The following is an 8,448-nucleotide window of genomic DNA, read 5'->3' as shown; positions in this document are numbered from 1 at the left end:
CACCTGCAGCTGGAAGCACCCCCACATCACAGCACTGTAGGGTCACACTGCTTGCCTGTCACATTTTATGACCTGTCCACTCATAAGGGAAGGTGAGTTTGGCTATCATTGGAGAGCCAGCACCAACATGGCAGCCAATATAGAGCGAATTGATATTAGTTGACTATATCAATGAACAGCTGAGCAGTTGGGTGAGTGATTTTCTTCAAGTTCCCCATCTAAAACCAGTCTTGCTGAAAATTGACATCTCTAAAGGGACAGACAAGTTACTCCATGAGCCCCACAAATCACAGAAGCCATCTCATTCATCTTTCGCCATGGACTCTAGGGTGCTCAAAGACCACATCTTTCAGACTGAGCTAAGTACGAAGCCTACACTCCACTTACAAGCCTTTCCCCTTTTACTCTAAGGCCACATCGCTGTTTTCTTTGCCTGTGTCTTTCTGTTAAGGTGTCAATTCATTTGCCAAGGAAAAGAGAGCCATGAGCTCCTTTCACTCGTGATGTGGGTGGCCATCCCCGCCAATGGCTCTGCCATGGACTGAGATTAACAGACTGTCCTAAACGATAACTTTCCTGCCCTTGTTCTCCCTGAGGGTCTCTTCGACAAAATACGGTATTGCATCCTTGCACATTCAGATGAAAAATCCTATCGCTGGCGATAACTTCGCATGATAGAATCTTAATAAACTTTCTGTGTTTGATTGGCTGGGATAACGAGAGATACCTATCATGTGTGATAGCTGTGCGACACAAGATAAGCTGGTCATCATTTTCAGATAAAAATGCCCATCCATTCACAGATTGCAATCACGGTGGTGCCATGGAATGCCTGGTCTACTCTAGTTAATTAAATGCTAAATGAAATTCAGAGCTCTGGCTCCTACTGTCTCAATGATCATTCTCTATGGTGGTTGGGGGGTGGGAACAGAGCCTCAGAAGACAGCCCAAGATGTCCACTGAGGGGCTAGTAGTGGCTCAAGAAATACTGTCTCCCTTGCACCTCCCCTTCTCTGAGAAGTTTTCTGTAGTACTACAAAGTTGATGTTTGCGAACTCCGGGTATTTGTCAGGGAGGGGAGAAGACATCAAGGACTACATCTTCATGAGCCCACTCAAATGGCAGTGGGAAGGCATTCCTTGGTCCCTGTTTTCTGCACTAAATGCTGGAGCACATCTGGATGGAGATGACAGAAGGGTGCCTGCCTAATGCAACAAATCAATGACCCCACTCTCTTCAGGACCTTGAATCAGATGGTCTCCTGTCTGTGCCTGGGATGCGTTTCTTTGGAACTCTGTGGAGGTGTTCACTAGTCACCATCACTGAGCTTATGACTGCCAAATATGGACCTAGGTGATTCTCATTCAATAGTCTCATCGAGGAGAATATTGCTGCTCTGGTAATCCTGAATCTCAGAGAAGGTAAGTAATCTACCTAGGGAGGTCCAGCTAGCCAGGGGTAGAACAAAGAGGAGGATGTGCATCTACTTAGTGTACAGAGGAGAGCAACTGCACTCGCTTTAGGAATTGTGTGAGCATCACTGGGCCTTGCACAAGGGCTGGCATGTCTGGGAATAGTGTTGGTGTGTGATATTGGATAATCTGTAAGCCTTTCCTGTCTTCCTTTTGTCTCATCAATACCAACTTCTGTTTTCCACTCAAGTGTCTTCTATGATGAGGAAGGGCTTGAGAGGCTACCTTAGTTACAATGTAGCAGTCGGATTTTATTTATTTGTTTATTTACTTATTTGCTACTCTTGTTCAAAACTATGTTTCTAAGAGAGGATCATTTCCAAGATTCCTCCACAATGCCAATGACTTTCCCTGGAGGAAGTACAGTCTGTGTGGAGGGAGGCTTGGTTCTTCTTCTCCTTCTCAGGTTTAGGCCACCAGCATCTCTCACAGCAGGAGTTCATAGCCTCCTAGGGAACTATTAGAGACCCTTTGAGATTGTGGAGGAAAATGCCTCAGGCTGGGTGGTGTATCAACAACAGAAAGGTACTATGTGTAGTTCTTGAGGCTAGGTAGTCCGTGATGGATCAAGACAGCCTTAGATTGCTTATCTGATGACAGATGGTGGGATGGGTCCTTGTTTCCATACATGGCAATTTCTGATTGAGTTCTCCTGTGGTGGAAGGGTTGTAGGGAAGGAACTCCCTTGGTAGACTGTAGAAGGCAGCAGCCTCATCGGTGAGGGTGAGTAGTTTATGACCTCATCACCTAGCCAAGGCCTGGCCTCTTAACACTATTGTGCCGGGCTGTATCACACTAATGTGTGGAGTTTCAGGGGAGGGTCAGTGCCCAGCATAAGGCCACAAAGGACAGGAGGGTAGCCTAGTTGTTCAGGCTACATAGTCAGAGAACAAACCTTATTCTCTGCGCATTAACTTAGAGACATGACTGAACCTCCTAAACATCTGGAATAAACCAGCACCATCGAGAAAGACCAGGACTGGTCCAGAATACACGGAAACAAAGAGACTGCCCAGGGCGTTAGCTGCAGGCTCCCCCTTGTTAGAAGCAACACTGTATCAATAAATACCACTGTGAAGAGGGAAAAACAAAACATTTGGAAAATAAATGTTAAATTGACCAAGAGAAATGGCTGATCAGGGACAACAATAAGGTCCAAGAGAAACGCTACAAAATAGAAAAGAAGGGAAGAGCTGGGGTGGATGCATGTCTGTCCTTTGGCCTCTGGGACCTGTTTAATTGCTTAAGACAGCATGGCGTAATGTATTATAGGTTTATAGGTGAGTAGCCTGTCATGAGCTGTGGGTACTTTTGCTGAAGCCTGGGGTTAGTGGTGGCATTGTCTTCTGGAAGCCATGGGTCAATCCATTCCTTTTCTTTTCTTTTTTCAAGAAACCACCCATGTGCCTTGGCCTGCAGCACCCTTTTCTGTCCCCAGAGATAGCAGCACTGTGCTAAGTCCTTCTCATACTTTTCAATGCTCCCCTCACCATCATTCTTAAGGATCTTTGTAAGTATGCCGGATTCACAGAGACAGTCTTCTCATCTGTAGGACATCAGATGAGAAATCTTAATTCCAGGATGCATGGAGATGGCTCCATGAGTAAAGAGCTTGCTTCATGAGCACGGGGACTTGGACTCAAAGTCCATGCACCCATGTGAAGGGTTGGGTGTGGCCACATGTGTGCTTGTGACTCCAACAGTGTGTGAGGAGGCACGGCAGGAGGATGCCTGGGGCTTGCTAGACACCTGCCTGCCTCCAGGATGACTGAGGGATCTTGTCTCAAGGAATAAGGCAGAGTGTGATGGAGCCTGATGTTGTCCTCTGGCCATCATATATACACATGGAGTGTTTACTCACACACACATAGGAAAATTCACCACATGCAGGTGCACATCCAGATTGGCCACGTCCTAGAAAAGCTAATTCAACATTCTAAAAATAAAGATAAGTACACATCCGAGAGAGCAAGAGAGACAGGGAGACACAGAAACACACACACACACACACAGAGAGAGAGAGAGAGGAAGGGAGAGAGAGACTTGGAATCAGCTAGGAAGAGAAAAGAGATGAATGGGAGGGAGAGGCAGTGAGGTGATACAGGGAAGAGGCAGAGAGAGATGGAGAAGAAAGGATAAGGATAAGGAGTGAGAAGAGCTACCAGCCTGCCTAGAAGGAAGGAACTGGACAAATGCTATTGGTCCCCAGGCCCCTTTGCTTCCACTACCTGGTCCTCAGTGGAAGTCTCTTTCCTAAATAAACAGTGATGGGGGTTCTTCACTGGTGGCTGCCGTTACTAGTTAAGTCTGCTATCCCAGGGTGGATCTGACATATCACTGAGCAGAAGAAAGTTCTCTGACTAAATTCCATCGCTGAGAATCAGGGTCGGCTAATCCCCGGAGGATTTTGAGGCTTTTTGATTTTTCTTTTACTCAAAAATCCAGTCTGTAATTATCACCTGGGAGGGAGTCCTTGCTTCACCAAGCTGACTGATATCCATGACTGCTGGGGAAACACGGAGGTGTTAGAGTGTTCTAGAAAGAGCCATATTGCCTGGCACAGCTTTGACAAAGATTGCGTGGCAGGGGGAGACAAAGAAGGCTTCAACCTGGAGCCTGTGAATATATTAGTAAATATCTCATGCTTTTCTTCCTCTGGGCCTTAGCCCAGCCGGGGTCAGCTGTTTGTCTGGGTCCCTGAGACTCTCAGCTATGATGGTGTAACCCTCTGATGCACCTGTTGTTTCTCCATTTTGTTAGCCAAGCAACGGATTGCTAAAGCTCTCTCCCTTCTGTTGGTGCTGGCAGTGTGAGGCCCAAAAGCTCCAGGCTACACTACACCAAATATAACAATGTTTCCTCCCCCTTGCTCCCATTTTCAGCTTCGTGTTACCATCTAACATTCCCCCATTGCATTTTCTGTAAACTGCCTTAAATCCCCTTGCAACATGAAGTATGCAGGTAAATAGACAGAGGTATATATGGAAAATACTGGAGGCCACAGCACAGGTGGGTGTGCTCAAGTGAGACCCAACTCCTGTAAGCAACGACAGCGATCTCTATCATCATGAGCTGTGGCTTGTCATCCACGGGGCTCTATAGATTGTGACGTACTTTCCCTGGTAGTCCTGTTATGCCATTCAAACCTCACAGCATCCCTTGATTATAGCTCTTGCTTACTTTCATTCATTCTTCCAGGTGAAAGGCTAGAAGTTAAACAGAATGGTGATCTTCCAAACACACCCAGGTTCTAATGCTCCCCTGGCTGGATGACCATGGAAGTTGTGTGGTTCTGGGGCAAAGTTGATCCTAAGCTCCTCCTGGTTGCAACCCTATATTTCAGTTTGGCATCACCTACCACAATTTATATACCCCAAAATCTCATGATTGCCTGGACATACAGAATACAGACATCTTAGTATCTCTTCACCTTCTTCATCTACAGCTGTGTGTCTCATAAGATCAGAAACTCAATATGGATTGTCCCGAACACAACCCAACTGTCGCCCATATCCAATTGTGGGTTGTCCTGATTGCCCAGATCTCTGCTTCATGTCCTGGGGAACGAGGAATTACCTAAGCTTGCTAGAAATGGACCCATGCTTTTGAATGTAAGATTAGTGTCTTAGGGTTTTACTGCTGTGAACAGACACCATGACCAAGGCAAGTCTTATAAAGGACAACATGTATGTGGGACTGCTTACAGGTGCAGAGGGTCATCAAGATGGGAGCATGGCAGCATCTAGACAGGCACACTGCAGGCAGAGCTGAAAGTTCCACATCTTCATCTGAAGGCTGCTAGCAGAAAACTCACTTCCAGGCAGCTAGGAGTAGTGTCTTAAAGCCCACACCCACAGTGACACACCTACTCCAACAAGGCTATACCTCCTACTTGTGCCACTCCCTGGGCCATGCATATACAAACCATCACAATTAGAGCCACATGGAAGGCTCCTAAAGTCAGAGAAGAGGCTGGAGAGGAGGCATCTCTTTGTGACATGCTTTGTGACTGTGCCTCACCCTCTGATTACAACAGGGGCAGGACTGAGGGTTACTGGCTTCTCCTAGGAAATTCCTGGGAGCTTTGGACTAAGAGCTTGACAGGACTCCTACTGCATCTGGGTTATGCATTTTTCTTGTAATGTATATGGTGATCAGATACCCATTAAATGCAGAATCTGGATATATACAGAAATGCAGAGCCAGAGGAGACCAGGGCTTTGAAATTTTACAACACTGAGTGGTTCAATAGCTATAAAAATCTCATCCTAAAATGCAGAGTTGAAGTCATGGCCAGAAAGAGGGCAGGCCCTTTGGACAGCAAGGAGACTTGTGTAGATGGCTTCGGGGGTTGGGGGCTGTGGGAAGGTGGTCACTGTCTGAGATGTAGCAACAGGCAAGATGTGGTTAGGTAAGGTTGACCCTGGGGAGCTTGGAAGGAATGGCACATCAGCTGTGAATGGCTTTGGATGCTCCTATGGCTGGAAGTGAAAGCTGGAGTCTAGAAGGCCATGTGGGACCGTCAGTTAAGACTTAACTTGAATGCCTGGCCACATGCACCAGACAGAGACAATGAGGGGATGGAGGAGGAGGCACCTTCTCCTAACACAGTTGTAAAAACCGTAGGTCTGGGCGATGGACTTTGCAAAAGGTGATCAAAACATGTGGTCAAGGCTAGCCCCAATAGATCCAGGGCAAGGCAGGCCACAAGGGTTGTGCTGTAACTATGGGATTCAGGAGGACTGAACAAAATGACTCACTTTCATTGTGTGCTTATGTTGTATGCCAGGTGTCATGCTGGATGCATTGTGTGCAGCAGCTCACTTAATCCCAAGGGAAAAGTAGTAGTGGGGCTGGGCAGGAGATGGTCTAACCTCTACCACAAACAAGGACATTGTGGCTTCAGTGGTGCAGACATTCACCCTGCTGTTCTGATGTGAGTGTCCACAACTTTAACGGTGCCTTGTCCTAGAGCACGACACACTGACGAAAGCCTGCCAGCTTAGTTGGCCCTTCTCTTCACGTAGAAGGGCTCCAGTTGCATTTCCTGTTGCAGGACATCTTCGTGATTACAATGTGCATATGATCTGCTCAGTATATCCACAGCCTCACACATGGACACACACTATGTGCTCACACACCCGCTACTGAGGAAGGGCTTTGAGGCACAACAGAATATCCAAAAGTGGTCCAACGCATTGGGTCATCCAGAGTGATAGCATCAATTCTTCCCAAACTGGTGTCTCTAAAGGTAGTCAGTTAACCACTGCTCACCGTAGTGCTATGAAGGACCACTCAGATATGGCCCCTGTTTACTTTTTACAGTTCTTTACTGCACTCACATAGGCCAGGAACTCTGAGGTATCCTTTCTGGGCCTTCTTATCACAAGGCCTTTGAGCAGCTAATGCACAGAACTATAAGTTGTGCTTTGAAGATGAAGAACGTGGTCCAGGGATTGTCGCCATTAGCGGCATCGGCTCAAGTGGCTTGCCAACCCTTAGCCTTTGGGTGATAAGATTCTCTGGTTCCAATCTCCAGCTTCCTACTTCAGATCTCTGGTTGCATTTGACCCCTGTGGTAATGCCTTCTGACTGGCCACACGGCAGTCATGCCTAGTTTTCATACGGGGCTGGAGACGCTGAGTAGCCCCATGGGGTGGGACTTAGGGAAGCACCACTAGATAAACACAGTACACAGGTCTCACATACAAATGGCCCTGGGGTAGCCTGGCCTCTAAATCTCTGATTTTTCATAGATTGTGAGTTCTCAGAGGGGCCTCCTTCTCCCCCGTCAAAAAGGTTTTATACTGAAAAAGGCACTTGGGCTAGGTAATTTGCCACTGCTATGTTGGATTAAGAGATATAATGTAAGATGGAAACTCCAACTCTTCTCTCTTATATTTATTTTTTTAAAGGAAATTTGGCTGATTACAACTCGTTAGATCTTCTGCTTCTCCGGTTCCATTTAGCAGGAGAAAAAAATGTGACTTTATATTCCCACCCACTGATTTCTGACTAAAACAGAACTTAGTGGCCTGCTGATCCTGCTGGCTCTTTAAATGAAAAACTTATTCTTCTTAAACTACTGGAAAATTATATTTAAAAATCAGCATAATTCCACTGCCTATTCTTTCTGGATTCTTTGAATAGTGGAGGCTGGTCTGTGGAGCAATTCCATACTCTGATCTGGTCGCTGACAGACACACTAGCTACTGGTCTGCATTTACTAAGCTGAGGAAGCCAACTTCTATGTGTTGATGGATACAATCTAACTTGAGTTGTTGTTGTTTTTTAAACCATTTTAATTATCACTTTTGAAGTTAAGACATGGATAGCTTTTAGATATTGTGACAGTATTATAAGTATTTTATAGTAATACCATGTACATTCTGTAGTCTCTTGATAAATACATTCCTGAGCTGCAGAACCATTAAGTGTTAGTAATAAATTGCTTCAAGTTGCTAAGCTTTGAAATCACTCACTTTCCAGCAGTAACTGGGACAATGTGTTCATCAGAGTTGGTACCTTGCCACCTTCCAGGACTCATTCAGCTGGCAATCAGATGAGCAGTCATGCATAAGAGCCTATCTAGAACGTACTCAGAACTCAGAAGCAATGAGATTCTCCACCTGACTGTGAGCGTCCACCCATAGGTGCCCATGTGATATAGCTCATACCCTGGCATGAAGTCTGAAGGAATGGACTGGTCCAGTTTGCAGCGTTTAAGCAGTAAGAGGTCACAGCTGAGGCAACCCTGTGACCAAGGTGGAAATGGCCAAGTCAGAGCCAATTATGAAGGGTGTTCTGTGAAAGTGAGCACTGTAATGCATGGTAGGAAGGTGAGGCCTGGGGAAGGCCTGCAGGAGGTACAGGGAAGGTTTTTGGGAGGAACATAAGAAATTTCCCTGGGTTTTTTCTAGTGGTGGCTACAGTATAGAATGGTCCTGATTTACCCAAGAGACACACTCAACAATGA

Source organism: Mastomys coucha, unplaced genomic scaffold, assembly GCF_008632895.1.
Source record: "Mastomys coucha isolate ucsf_1 unplaced genomic scaffold, UCSF_Mcou_1 pScaffold6, whole genome shotgun sequence".
Lineage (NCBI taxonomy): Eukaryota > Metazoa > Chordata > Mammalia > Rodentia > Muridae > Mastomys > Mastomys coucha.
The sequence above is the reverse complement of the archived record's forward strand: the minus strand, read 5'-3'. Positions refer to the sequence as shown.